This window comes from Watersipora subatra, chromosome 10 (genome assembly GCF_963576615.1).
Source record: "Watersipora subatra chromosome 10, tzWatSuba1.1, whole genome shotgun sequence".
Classification (NCBI taxonomy): Eukaryota; Metazoa; Bryozoa; class Gymnolaemata; order Cheilostomatida; family Watersiporidae; genus Watersipora; species Watersipora subatra.
The window spans coordinates 8,534,669-8,549,381 of NC_088717.1; the positions used below are offsets into that span (position 1 = coordinate 8,534,669).

The following is a 14,713-nucleotide window of genomic DNA, read 5'->3' on the forward strand; positions in this document are numbered from 1 at the left end:
CTAGTCTTGCTGCTTATATATAGATTAGTACTGCGTATATATGCTTCATTTTATTGAAACAATAGTTGGCACTCCCAATGATCATTTTATACTCTAACACAACAGGAGAAGATTACTCTTACTCAATTTTCTAACTGAATAAAGTAAATATAATTGATAGTTCTGAATAGTACTGGTTGTATAACATTGTGAGTACTGGTTGGATAACTTTGTAAGTACTGGTTGCAAAATGTTGTAAGTAGTGGTTGTATAACATTGGAAGTACCGCTTGTATAACTGGGCTAAAAATTTACATAAGTCAAGCGCGTGTACTCATAAAATGTTTAATCGTAAACTAAAAATGCTTAAAATAAGCTATAAAAATTTTTTTAATTTTGTAATTCAAGTCAAACTAAATGAGCCTTTTTATTAAAAAGATTTTGTTTGAATGTGATTATTTGCAGATTTAGGATATAAGCAAGTTATTCAGCTTGATTAATCATTTTTAAATGTTCATAGACATCATGGGTAAGCGACAGACTACAATTCTATTTTCATGATTAGGTATTTATTATTCAGATGTTATAGTTTGTTCTGTACTCTCACCTGTGCAGTTATTATAAAATTTTCTAACAGTTTAGTAAACTAGTTAATTAGTACTAGTGTTTTCTGGTAGCTGACAAAGAATTTGAATTCAAAGTCTACTGAGAAGCTTAAAAAGAAATAAAGGGCCCAGAGCTACATGTTATTTGTGTCTAACCTTAACACAATTATTAAGTTAGCTATGATGGTCCTGCAATACTTAATTTTCTGCAAGATTTGGTGAGTGTTAGAGCTGTTAGGCTTACATGTAATAGCCAATCTTGAATATTGATTTACTTTAGCTGCCATCAAATGGGACCTACACGTGCTAACTGTAAGTTTTTAATGTATTCCTGAGTTTTCTGTTCTACACTAGATAACTTGGAGTTGTTTTCTTTTAAAATGAGCCCAGGTTTGTCAGTCACAAATTGATTTTTATGAGCAGCCCTACTATACAATGGTATACAACACGGTAAACGATGCCATGGTTTCTTTTATTACTTGTTTTGTTTGCACAGTAAAAATAATCAATACAAACGTTCATAGTGAATAGCTTAAATTAGGGACTTTCCCTAAGCCTCAAAAGAAATCCGATACTGTTTCTAAGCAGCGCTTATGTGTCAAGCATTTGTGTTTTTTTAACACTAATAGTCTGAAAAAGTCGCCAAGCAAGGTAAGTTACCTTATAAGTTAATTAGAAATTTTATAAGTTTAACACGAGTCTTTAAACGGTGAGCAGAATGTATATTAGAGATTTATCTTGAACAGTCATTGGGGTAGCAGCTGTAGTTAAGTGGTTAGTTCTATGGCTCACAAGCAAAAGATCAGCGGTTCAAATCACAAAAGGACCCTCTGTGGTTTTAGTAAGGGCATTCAGCCACAGCTGCTAGTGTGTCCAAGTTCATTGACAAATGTTATGCAATCTGTACCAGAATACACAGTGTAAGGAGGTTACCTGTGAAAAGAAAAAACCAAAAGAAGGTCTTGAGAAGTCATAAACAACGTAATACATCAAAGATCTAAGGAATAGTTTTCCTTTTTGAGAGAAATGTGAAGATAACTAAAGCAACAGTTAGAGATTACAAATTAGGATGGTAATTACAGTATTAAGTTCTAATTAGGCTAAAGGTACGGCACACTAGAGCAATTTGATACGAAAGTGAGGCGATGTGACAAAGGGGCAGCCACAGCGGCAGGATTGTTGCGTTTTCAGTACATACAAACATGTTTGATTTTGGGTGCAACCTCTTGCACGCTATTGGCTGTTCCAAGGTCATAGACCGCAAAAACTGCAAGCGTGGTCATACCAAATACTAGTGTATTAATAATAATAAATTGATTAACTAATTAATAATAGTAGCGTGATCAGATATGGAAGAGCAACTCATTGCGCTAGTAAGAGAGAGGCCATGCCTCTATAATCAAAGACACCAAAATTATAAAAGAGAAGATATCAAGAGAAATAACTGGTGAAAAATTGCAAAAGAGTTAAAGCTATCTGGTAAGTAAATAAATAATAATAATTAATATATTTAATTCAAATTTAAATTAATGCAAATAACATCACTATATCACTATCACTACATCTCTAATAACAACACTTTATTAATCAAAATGGTGTACTGTATTTGTTTTGTTTCTGATGGACGTGAATGATATCGCCCCAAGTGTGCTTTGAGGTGATATTCGTTTGACGCCTCAGCCACAACTGCTTCGCTTAATTCGCTTTTAAGGTGAGTGCACCTTAATAGCAACCAGTAAGCAGGTGCAGTGTTCTCGCTGTGTTGCAAATATTTAGTCTACATGTTTGATTCAGTTCTGAATACATATGCAGTATTAGGTTTGTATTTGCAGATGAAATTTATGATATATTCGCAGTACAAAAATATTAAACACCATTTAGTAGCAGAAGTAACAGTGGTCTCGTGTAGTAGTATGTTCAATATAACCAATTATGTGAGTGTAGCTTAGCGCTTAGTAATTGAAACATTTAGGCAGTTAGCAATCCTAACTTCTTTAATATTGCTAATAGGCAGTTTTATGCTAATATGCAGATCCAACGTTAGCCAAGGATGATGGCAGATCAAGCTCTAAATGGTGATTTGTATACATGTAACTTTGATAAACATAGACAAGTGCTTGTATGCTGTCGTTAAGTATTTCACTGCCTGAATGCAGTAGATTGGCTTGTAGCAAAACAACCAATTAAAACAAAAAAAGGGCGAGTGTACTATTTTTTACACCTTTTTTATAGTTTTGAATCGCTGTATTCAAAGTTTTGTTACTAAGAAAAACCACCTCAACTTAAGCAGTCAAATGGAGAGTTTATTTAAGTCTAGAACCTGTTTATGTTTTAGATGGATGGCAAAATATTGTTGGCACCATTCCTTACTGTATTAGCCCTAGCTGGTGTATACTATTTCTATGCCGACTTTGGGCCTCGGGCTGAAGGTCCTCAAACGGAAATGTGCAGACCAACCTGGCATACTGTAAATTTTGTAGGTAAGTCAATCAAAATTAGATTCACTGAAGGTATTTTCATAGACATTTTTTAGGAGATTGATTGGAGACTGCATTTTAAAATTCGCCATAAGCAAAGATTAGGTTGATAAAAAATACACACAAAAGGTGTTAGGTCTTCTCTTTTGCAAGAAAAGAATATTTGATTGAAAAGCTCAATCGATTTAAAAAAAAATTTATTTGTAAAATTTGAACATAATTTTGATAATTCACAAGTAATTTGCATATTCACCATTAATAAAGCAGTTTGATCAGATTAACAGGTTTTGACCAATCAGCCTTGGCAATTGCTTGAGATTTGAGACTCATTGCTTAGCAACAAAAATCGTAAATATGTTAAACATGAGTGTTTTGTTGAACATAAAAAACTAAAATAATATATGATGTAATAGTGGTTTGTTTGCTTACTGTGTGTTTCACTTGAGCAAAATTAGACTTGGTGTCATGTAAATTTTTTACTGCCAATAAAAGTACACTTTAGCTAACCGATGCTCATTAGAAAAACCAAAGTGTCTATTTGTTTATGTCAGTTCTAAAATTTGATCACAGCGCTGTACTAGAAAGTCTAGATTTAATGACTTTAACAGTTTAATGAAGAATGTGTCAGCATCATACTTTGTTATTATAAAGAGAGATATATAGAGGTCTAACAAAAGGTCTATAGAACATTATACAATCATACTGCACACTCTGATATTGGATAGCTAGCTGTTACTGTAATAGCAGGCAATAGATTAGCCTAGGGCCAAAAAGTCAGCATGACTGGCCAGCGATACTGAGGTCAAGAAGCTGGTTCAGCCTCTCTGAGCTGTCCGGTTCTTGATTAGGTCTGCCAAAATAAGCAAGTCGGCCTCAACTTGGCCAGAAAGACAGTCAGTGAGCCGTTGGCTGGCATAATAGCTGGACCAGCCATCGAGTTAGCAGAAAAAAGAACCAACCTGTGACAGAGCTGCAGATAAATATCCAACCTGCAAGCACATAAACCACTGACCTGCTACTGTGCTGCCTTCGACCAAACTTAACTGTTACCTAGTCAATCATCTCGTCAAAGAGTTAAGCCTATTGGCATGCTTTATATATAAAGAGCCTAGATGAGCCAAGAAAAGCAGAACTCATAAAATACATGTACTTATTTGATGCAGTTCATTTGTATTCGCATTTTGACTGTAAACATATAAGTTAAAAAATATGCTTTTGCATTATATACTCAAAGTAGTGTGGTTCTTGTCGGGTAGTAAAGAAATGTAGTGGTTTTTCTTGCACTAGTGGCATTGGTGGAATTTGAGATCCCGGTTCTACAAAAACCAGAGACTCTCTGGATGAAAGAATCAAAAGTACCCTAGTAGTAGTAAGAGAAAAGAACTAAAGACAATGAGTATCTAAAGAGTGGTGTCGAACTGATCAGAGCAAAAGCTCTGAAACAGCCCTATTCTACAAGGTACTTCTTCCCAGGGAAGTTAAATGGATGATCTATCCAGCAGCCAATCGTCCCCGGATGGCTCATAAATAAGCTGAGCGACCAAGTGTTTGGCAGAACCTCTCAGGACACGAGGGGTCTGCTTGAGGAAAGTGACAGCCATGGTCTAATGGTCGATGAGATATGACTGCCATTCTACTGAACCGTATGATTGTAATATGACTTCGGGATGTGCAGACCGAAGAGATATTTGTGGAAGATTCCATCAGGGAGATGCCTTCCATGCTGACTTACCAGTGTGCTGTGGAGCTTCAGCTGTATATGGTTTTCATCAGCTGGCAATCATTGACCTTCATGGATAAACACTGGTGTCTGTTACCTACTAAAGTGCCAATGGTGAGAGACATGGTGGTACCAGCGTGGACTAACATGACTGCTCCATGTAGGGTCACCATCTAAATTAATCTATCTGTTGGAGCTGATAAAGAGTTGCCCAGAAGGTCCCTCTGCTGGCTGAAGCTTGAACCGGCCTGGGTCGAAGGAAGCGGAGTCACGCAGTGCCTGAGCCTCATAGACCAACCTCTGGTACTCCAAGCCAGCACCACAATTGCCCCGTATAGGAAAGTAGAGGACCACTATGTAAATGAGAAATCGTACCTCTATGGCTTATGCTTCACGGCTTGAGGTGCGAAAGAATTGGAGTTAGAGGTAATAATTCAACTGAAGGACTTGTTTCAGGTAGCAGGAAGAACTGCGCAAAACTGCAACAAGTTGAACATTTAAATAGCAAAGCTTCTAACATGCTATCAAAATCCATTCAGCATGGGGGATGGAGACACAGATCATATCTTTAAAATAGAGCACTCCGTTTTACTGAAGAAGTGAACCCAACTTCTACGTCAGCTTTCCAACCATTTCGGAATGGCTAATGAAGCCCTGGTGGAACCTCGGGTGCAGGATCTCGTTAGCAACTAACTGGTTAAATCTGCTTGAGGCACCTGAAGTTTTTGTGGTAGTATTGGTATAGAAGAAGGGTAGGAAGTAACATTTCTGTGTCAATTACTGCCAGCTAAACTTGGTAACAAAACAAAGTGCTTACCTTTTTCCCAAATCAATGATGGCCTTGATGACCTCTCTGGCAGAAATTTTTTTAGTACACTAAACCTGGTCAGTGGCTACTAGCAAGGGGTTTCAAATGCCGGTGATTAGGAGAAATCATCATTTGCAGCTGGTTTCAGCTTGTCGAAGTGGAAAGGTCTTGCCTATTGAACTTATTTCTTTGCTAGCCATTTCCAAGTGCTGATGGAGCAAGCGTTGCTCAGCTCGCATTGGCAAACGCTACTACTTAATTTAGATGACATCCTAGTGGTTGCACCAAATTTTGATACACATCTGCACCAACTAAAGGAAGAGTTCTTGTGGTTAATGAGAGTCTGACACAAGCCAGGTGCAAGCTTTTTCAGTTACAATTGCTCCACTTGTACCATGTGGTAAGCAATGAAAGAGTTGCTACTGACTCCGAGAAAACTTGAACTGTTCAGGAATGGCCAACCCTTAGGGTGCTCAGGGAGCTGCAGGACTTCTCCGCATGGTAGGATACTATCGTTAGTACATTGTGTGCTTTCCTTCCTTAGCATGGCCTCAGCACAGTTGGCAGAAAAGAGCGAGAAGTGGGCATGGGAATGGAATAGTAAGCTACCTTTGAGTCTCTGAGGGAAAGCATCTTCACTTCATACATCTTGGGATACCCAAATTCGACCCATTCTTATATATTTAATACGATTTTGAGCAAATGTTGGGTAGGGACAGTACTATTCCAGGTGAAAAACAGATTTTAAAGGTAGTTGTCTACTTCAGCAAGAGTTTGGCGCTAGCTGAGGGAAACTACTAAACTAATGCGCTACACAGAAAGAGTTACTAGCCGTATTCAAGGCTATCAAGCCCTTCCGACCGTATCTATATTGTCAGCAGCCCAACTAACAGCGATATTCTTGGAACATTCGGCAACGTTATGCGTAAAGTTTCATTCCAAGCAAACGTTTTCATAATGTTCTGCAGACATTATCTGATGATCATTGTGTTATGTTCCAACAATTTTACAAGAATATTTTACATAATGCGCAAAAATATTATAGTAATGCTATGTGAAATATTACGGAAATAAACTTTGCTAATGTTATCATAACCCTGCTAAAGAACATTGTTATTGAATGTCCCATCAATGTTCCAAAATATTTATTTCGGAATTTTGAGTGTAAACATACCTATAAAAATGGCCTGCAATGTAGTAGGAGCATTATGGTTTGAGATCATTTTAACTTGCAAATGAATGTTCTAGCAATGTTACAGAAATGTTACTTTGAAATGTTAGGCTGTAAACATCCATATAACATTAGTTTGCAATGTAGTTGGAACGCTATGTTGTGACATCATTTTGACCTCCAAATGGCTGTTCAAGTAACTTTACAGAATTGTTACTTTGGAATGCTTGTGTGTAAACATCCATATTACATTTGCTTGCACTGTCAAAAAACATTATCGTGTGACATCATTGCCACTCTCAAATGAATGTTACAACAATTTTTCTTTTATGGTGATATTAATTTTATTACCATTTTCATTGTAAAAAACATTTTGCTAGTTAACTGACTTTTTTAAAAATTCTTTGGATATCTTAATAAATACACTAGTGACAAATCTTTGAGAAATAAGTTAATCTAGTTTTACTACTTTTGCAAAAAACACATGATTTTCTTTTGTTGACGTTTTCGGCCTTTGATAATCAAAAACTATTTAAAATTAAGCAAATTGCGAGTTTTATTAATTTTTATTATAAATATAAAAACAAGAAAAATAATTTTAAAAAACTGATGTCAATTTTAAATTATGTATGTAAAGAAAAATAACGGTCATTGCTAATTTCAATTTGCGCACTTGATTAGAAATATCACACCAGGGATTAAGTTTCATCAGAACGTATTTGGAATGAGAACGCTTTAGTAAAAGTGTATGATTGCGATAAAGCTATTATCATTATCATTATTATCATAGCTAGATTTAGTTCAATATATTTTTATTATCATATTATATGATATACTAAAAAAATTGATATAGAATAAAATGAAAAATTGCTATGGAAACCAAACAATAGAATATGCTACTATTTGTGAATTTACCTTTATACCTTTAAAATTCATTCTATCTTGAAGATAAATATTGTGGCAAGGTTACGCTTTGTACGTTCTAATAAAATTTGAGGAAAATCTGTAAAACGCCATCAGAATAATTGAAAGTGTCCACAAATTTACATCCTATTAATTTCTGCGCGCAACGTTCCTGGAATGCTAGCTAACATATTTGAGGCAACATCATGGAAGAAATGTTTGTGGAATATTACCTAACATTCTTCTAATATTGTAGGAATGTTGTGTAAATTCATTTGCCAAACATTCCAGTAATGTATTTCTCACAATGTTGCTGAAATGTTAGGAGAAATACATTCCAGCAATGGATTTCCCACAATGTTGCTAGAACGCTAATAAGGCGTCTACAAGTAATTTTTTACCAATGTTGCAATGCAACATTTCTGGGAGTTTTCAGAACATCCTTGGAATGTTTTGGGAATATGAAAAGTGTTAGTTGGGAGTTTCTATTTTAAACCGACTATGCTTCACTTCGCTGGCTGTGCAAGAAAAAGGAGCCCTCCAACCAGGTAGAAAAACAATTTGAAATTCTGACAGAGTTCCAACACATGTTAGAACACCAGGCCAGGTTGCGCCACAGGAATGCTGACGGGCTGAACCGGCAGACCTGTAAAGACTGCCAACAGTGTGAGCTCATTGAGCTGAAGAATAGCAGACCCATGCAAAAGGAGCTCACCTTGGAGAGTGAGCCTTTGTCAAGCAGACTCGAGAGAAGGCCAACAGCAGTGTCAGGGGTTGTCAGATTGCTCGCGAGATTACTGAACACACAGGCCAATCCGCTGCTTTTAAGGTGGCATCCTAAGGTTGACTCAGGACCGGCGAAGGCCAACCTAGCACTTTTGGAGACAGCTAGAGTGAAGACTCAACATAATGTCAGCAAAGAGTTGGCATAGATACAGGCCATAGGTTGGGACTTGTGGCCACCATGTACCAAGCACTCTTAGGAGGCAAAGGAGTGACCAGAGAATGCTAGCTATGAAAGCAACTAACACTCTGGTAACTATGGAGGCAATGAATGCATTGATGTATTATATTGACAAAGCCAAACAGACCTCATCTTAAAGGCAAGTTGGTGAGCTGCCAGATCCACAAATCACCGGTGGTGAGGCTGACCAGGAAAGACATGCACTAGTCTCAGTAAAAAGAGAAAAAGTGGCAAAGACCTCCCGACTCGTCGAGTTGGTAGGAGTTGTCTCTACCCTTTAAGGCTGCCTCTCCATTGACCTCAGCGCCCTGGAGTTGTCCCCCTGTTAACTTGGCAGTCACCAGAGAAACCAGTCATATGGATCAACCTAACACTAGCATCGAGCTCCTCTCAGGATAGGCTTGACTAGATCCTGGGGTGCCAGACATACAACCAGATATTATATGACTGACTAACTAGTAAAGATTGCCTGACAACTGCTAGAAGAAAGCCAGCATTAAAATGAGCTGGCCATGTAATGGATGACGTGATCTGGTGACAGAGGGCAAGCCCAAACAACAGGAATTTTGCCAAGATATCCACCAGCTGGAGTGTGGAGCCAAGCAGCATCAGCTCTATGTCCAGCTTATCAACCTTTTTGGCTGTGGCTTAAAGACTCCCACGGCTTCTAACGGAAAAGTGTAATGGCAGGCAGTAGCTGGGCTCAGGGCCAAGGGAGCCAGCACAACTGGGCAATACTGAGGATAGTAGTATGGCCTGGTCAATCTTACCTGCCAGAAACTTAGATCGGTATTGCCAGATCAAGCCAAGGAAAAACTAAGCCGATTTTCAACCTGACCGGAGGTACAGCTGGTCAGCCGGCTTGTGACTGGTAGAACAGTTAGACATGTCACCAGTTTACAGAAAAGAAGGCCAACCTGTGACTGAGCCAGTAGATTTAGGTCCAAACTCCAACTGAGCTGGAAAATGAGCCAATGGTTTGCTACCAAACCAGCTCTGAAAAAATTGACCTGTTACCAAGTCTGTCTTTTCAGCAGATGGCAGAGTCTTTTGATCTGTTTCATACGTATATAAAAAGCCTAGATGCGCCAAGCAAGGCAGAGCTCGTAAAATACTCATATGATTTAGTTCATTTGTATGTACTCTCTTGACTTGATATATGTTTAAGAAATATATATTTGTCTGATGTATTCAAAGTTGTGTGATTCCTTGCGGAGTGGTAGTAAAGACACGCAGATGTTTCCTTTCTATTAAATTAAACAAAAGTTTTCTAGCATTGAAGCTTACAATGTGCTTTTTAAAGGATAAGTTAGTTTGCGATCATTTAAATGGTTTAAGGAGCAAGTAACCTGTCTTGTAGTAAAGTTAATAAAACAATAAGTCATGATGAAACCTGAAACAGATAAAAACTGTTTATCCAAGTTTTGTTCATGTTTTAGCTGGACTCGCGCTAGATGTCTCTACTGTTGAAGATGCTTTAGAATGGTTCATTCAAGAGCAGCTAGAGACAAGGCTAGATAAAGCTGCAGTTTCAACGGTGCACCAGACCTTGCGACACACACGTGAGTCTTTATAAACCAATACGATCATTCTGTCTGAAACACAACTGTTCAACTTGAAGCGCAAAGAAGTGGCAGAAATAAACTTTTGAGGAACTTATCAAAATTTTACCTTAAGCTACTCGTAGGCTTTTAAATAATCAGATTTTTATAAATTAAATATACACATACTAGTTATTGCCTTGAAAAATAACAGGTATTAACTGGTTCTAAATGTTTTTATATAACAAATTGTTATAAATAAATAGTGATAATCAAATTATATTTATCACTTTTAGTGAAAGCATGAGATTTGTTATTGTAAAAGAACAATTTCACTAAGTCAAGTTTTAGTTAACAATAAGTTTTTGTGTAGGCAACAAGGTCTCATTATAAGCTAACTTATTGTCAGGTAATCAGATGTGCTTATTTTGCCTACTGATTTTTTTGACAAAGAATACAATTTTTTATCCATTAATAAAAAAGTATGTCAAACTTGGTGTAAACAAAAGCTAATTATTTAGTGTGCTGTGCTTGCGCTGTCAGGCATGACTTGTTTGAGAGTTTTTACTAAATCATTCAATGTCTCAGCATAGAACAAAACATTGAAAAAATAACTTTAAGCTTGTAACCCAGTCACCTCTGTTCAAAAATACCCTAAATAAGGGAATTTTCATTTTAAGGAAAGATTGGAAAAATTCCTAAAAATCCTATATTTGTACTTTTAACAATTTTATTTTTATCTTTAAAATTTGACTGCTAAAAAAAATGAACTTTCAAACTGTTTAAATAGTTTTTCAATTTTTTTAAAAATAAAAAAGAGTTTTTCATAAGAAAAAATAAGGCAATCATTTGTTTTAGTGGTAAAATAACTCAACACTATACATTTAATTAAAAAAAGAGTTGAGTATGTCTTAAAATCAATAAAGTGTTTAGAATTAGTTTTTGTTTGCTCATCCTAAGTTATGCCGATTTATTTCTTGTAGACGAACATCAGAAGAAAAATGGCAGCAACCAGCATCACTTAGTTCCACCAGTTTATGTAGGAAAGCCCGTTGCTTCCATTTTGAGTGAGCTATTCAATTTTAGCTGTGAAAAAAACCAAAGGAGCATTTTATAAAAATATACCTGCTGAGACATGCTAGTGACACAGAAATGGACTTAGACTCTGGAATAATTGTCATGTTTCTGTTGAGTTTGTACAAAGTTGAATGATATCTTTTGACAAAACTAGCAATAAACATATTTCATGCATGCATTTTTCTGTCTATTCCAACCTTAAAAGTGCGTGACTTTAGCTTTAGTATTTAAATAACTTTTATAGTTCAAGCAATTTTTAAATTGCAATACCTCTGCTGGTAAATAAAAATATTAATATAATAACAACTACTTGGTTTTAAAATTGAAATTTAGCTAGCATAAAATTTGCAATTAACTTCATAACATTAATCTTTAAAAACAGAATTTTGGCTTGGCCGCTTCATGAAGTTGCATAGAATACAACAAACCAAATTACGTGAATGTCCTTTCTAACGCAATAGCAAGATCATTGTTTTTAACCATCTCTATGAGCGATAAATGTGAATTCATATATATTCATACAGTGGTTATTAATGAGTTGAAATGTCGCATGTACTAGCCTGGCTGTTCATACTTATATGAGTATAAGTACTATATATACAATCTTCATTTTATTAAAACTGTAGTTGCTACACTCAATGATCAGTTTATACGCCAACACAACAGGAGAGGATTACTCTCACTCAATGCTAAAGCTGAATAAGTTTGATAGGTCTTGCATTTTCACAACTCACCAGTGATGTATCACCAGAATAAGTAGTGACAGAAATAAGATACATTTACAGTTTCCATACCTTATTTTTTCAGAGATTTTCAAGAAATTTTCAAGAATGTGATTCTAAGTATCTAGGATTACATCAATAAAATGAAAAATTGCTATAAAAACCGAACAGTAGAATATACTACCATTTGTGAATTTATCTTTATACCTTTACAATTCAATCTAGCTTGAGGATAAATACTGTGGAAAGGTTATGCTTTGTACATTATAACAACATTTGAGAAAAATTCTGTAAAACACCATCAGAATCAGGCCTGTATTCACTGGTTGCAAGTTGGGGCGGCTAATGTTAGGCGATTAGTTATAAACACCTGAGGGAGTTTAGGGGGTGGTGTAAGCCCCCAACAGGTTTCTCTTATGTAGGGCCTCAGCCGGGCCTCTCAGGTGAAGTTTTAAAAAAATTTTATCGAAAAGTATCAACAATTTTCTATTTTTTGAGATTTGTTTTGTTTTAGGTGATGTGACTGACGAGACGTTTTTAAATTAAAATAAGCAAAAATTGACGGCAGTTAAAACGCTCAGAAAAAAGACATCTTTTTCTTTTGAGCGTTTTAACAAGGATCAATTTTGCCGATTTTATTTTAAGTTCATACGGAGGTTTCCACGCTTTCGATGGGACATGGCCAAGCGGATGTTTGGTAAAACTTGATATTTTGCAAACCTTTATAAAAGTTGTTAACAAGAATATTTTGCCATTGATGATGATAATAATGACGCCTAAAAACTACTAAAAGTTGATGTTTGTCACTATGGCTTGAAATAAAGTGATATTTTACCGTTAGCCGTTAAGCAAATAAATTTTCGAATAAATGATGTTGAGGTTGAGTTATCTGAAGCAATTTATCATTGCGTGGAAATGGACCAAACAAATCCGTTCAAGTTAACCTTGCATTTGAGATGAAATGTTACATTTTATCTGAGGGCGAGTTATTCGAGTTTGACTGTACTTAGCCGCGGAAAGTTCCTAAGAAATTGGGGCGGCTTAGCCAGCCAGTCGCCCCAGGGAATACGGGCCTGATCAGAATACCCTACATGCAGGATGAAAATATTCAATGATTATAAAAATTCGCGATTTCGCAAACAGTCAATTCCACGAATTATTGAATTCCGCGAGAAATTAGTTCTATTTTTAATCACAAGGGAGAATAAGTACTGCCTCAAAGTTAAAAACTAGCCGCTAGGCATAAACACTAAACGTAGTTGAGTTTCAAAACCTTTTTAATATCTTTGCTGGGGCTTTGAGTTAACCCCATTACTAATGCATCACATTTCTTTACAAAATTATTCAAGGTTGTCACAAGATATGCAGAATGGCGTCATCGCAAAAATATCCGCTAGGCAGAAGTACTAAACGTAGCCGAGTTCCAAAACTTATTTAAAACCATCGCCGGGGCTTCGAGTTTTATTGCCATTGCATCGAACTTCTTTACAAAATTATTCAAGGTTTTCACAAGTTATTTGGCATGGCTTCGTCATCGCAAAAATTCTCTCCTACACTCTTTTGACATTGAAATCAACTCCATCAATCTCAAATACTGTAGTTGAGGACGATAATGATTCTGATCTGGACATTATGGTATGTATTTGATTTGCAGTGCAGATACGTTTTTCCATAATTAACTGCATTAGTTAATTCTTTTGTTTTCAAACTGATCGCTTTCATTAAATACTTCAGCTATTGTTTTTGTACTTCCTTAACACTTATTAATATTTTTTTCTTTTTTTGTGTTTACTGCAGATTGAGAATGAAATGCATGTATAACCTATTCCAATTACGAAAACTAGAGACAATTAGTAATATTTATCAAGGCAGGAATATTGACAGAGAAGCAACCAGTCAGCCTATAGACCCCTTCATCAACAACAACTCCTTGATATCGCTGCAGCAAACATGATCATATTATATTTTTCATTTCATGTATAGATATATTATATTTTGTTAAAAACTTGAGTGTACAAATAAAATATTTGAAATACAAATAATATTTTACAAACGATGAATGGAGTAAATATAATATGGTGGTTGTCTAGCAATAAAATTAAACTGGTACTTTTGATAAGTCAATACTAGCGTGTAATGGTGCTCTCTGACTAATTATTTTGGTAATAGCAGCTCTATATTGCTGTCACTGTCTTGGGTAGATGTTAAAGGCAATTCTCTCGCTACTACATGGCTGGTAAGGAAGTTATCATCAGAACTCTCCTCATGGCTTACTATTGCAAAGTTCTGCCGGTTGGCCAAATATTTGTGCTTGTAAAGGCATTTATGTTCCTTTTTTAAAACAGATATATTCTTCTCGTTAGCTGCTGTGGTCACTTCTACCTCAATTTCAAGACCTCCCTGAATGATTGGTGATCTTCTATGAATGACATCTACCACCCTTGCAGTCATTGTGCTTCCGTATATGAGGAAAAATCTCTCTCTCACACTAAAACAAATAACGAAGTGGTAGGGATGGAAAAAATAAATATTGCGTTTTATCAAACTACTAAAGTAAAATTCAACTAATTTAATGAATGGTTTTGAAAAAACCTCATTACTTACCACGAGTTGTTGGTTCATCAAAGGCCTCCAAATCTATGTATATTCGTGAAAACCTCTGAACACAGCAAAAAATTTATAGCTTAGCACGATCGACTCATAGTTGTAAGCAAAATAGAAACCGAAACACGCAATGTGCGCATGCG

The 14,713-nt window shown here is 36.1% G+C and overlaps 1 long non-coding RNA gene across 1 annotated transcript; it reads left to right on the forward strand.

Annotated features, from left to right (window-relative positions):
* The first annotated feature begins 3,000 nt into the window (after positions 1-3,000).
* Positions 3,001-11,302, forward strand: LOC137405621 (uncharacterized). The gene is made up of 3 exons (XR_010979789.1): positions 3,001-3,063; positions 10,066-10,188; positions 11,151-11,302. It is a non-coding gene; the product is annotated as an uncharacterized lncRNA (long non-coding RNA).
* The last annotated feature ends 3,411 nt before the right edge of the window (positions 11,303-14,713 follow it).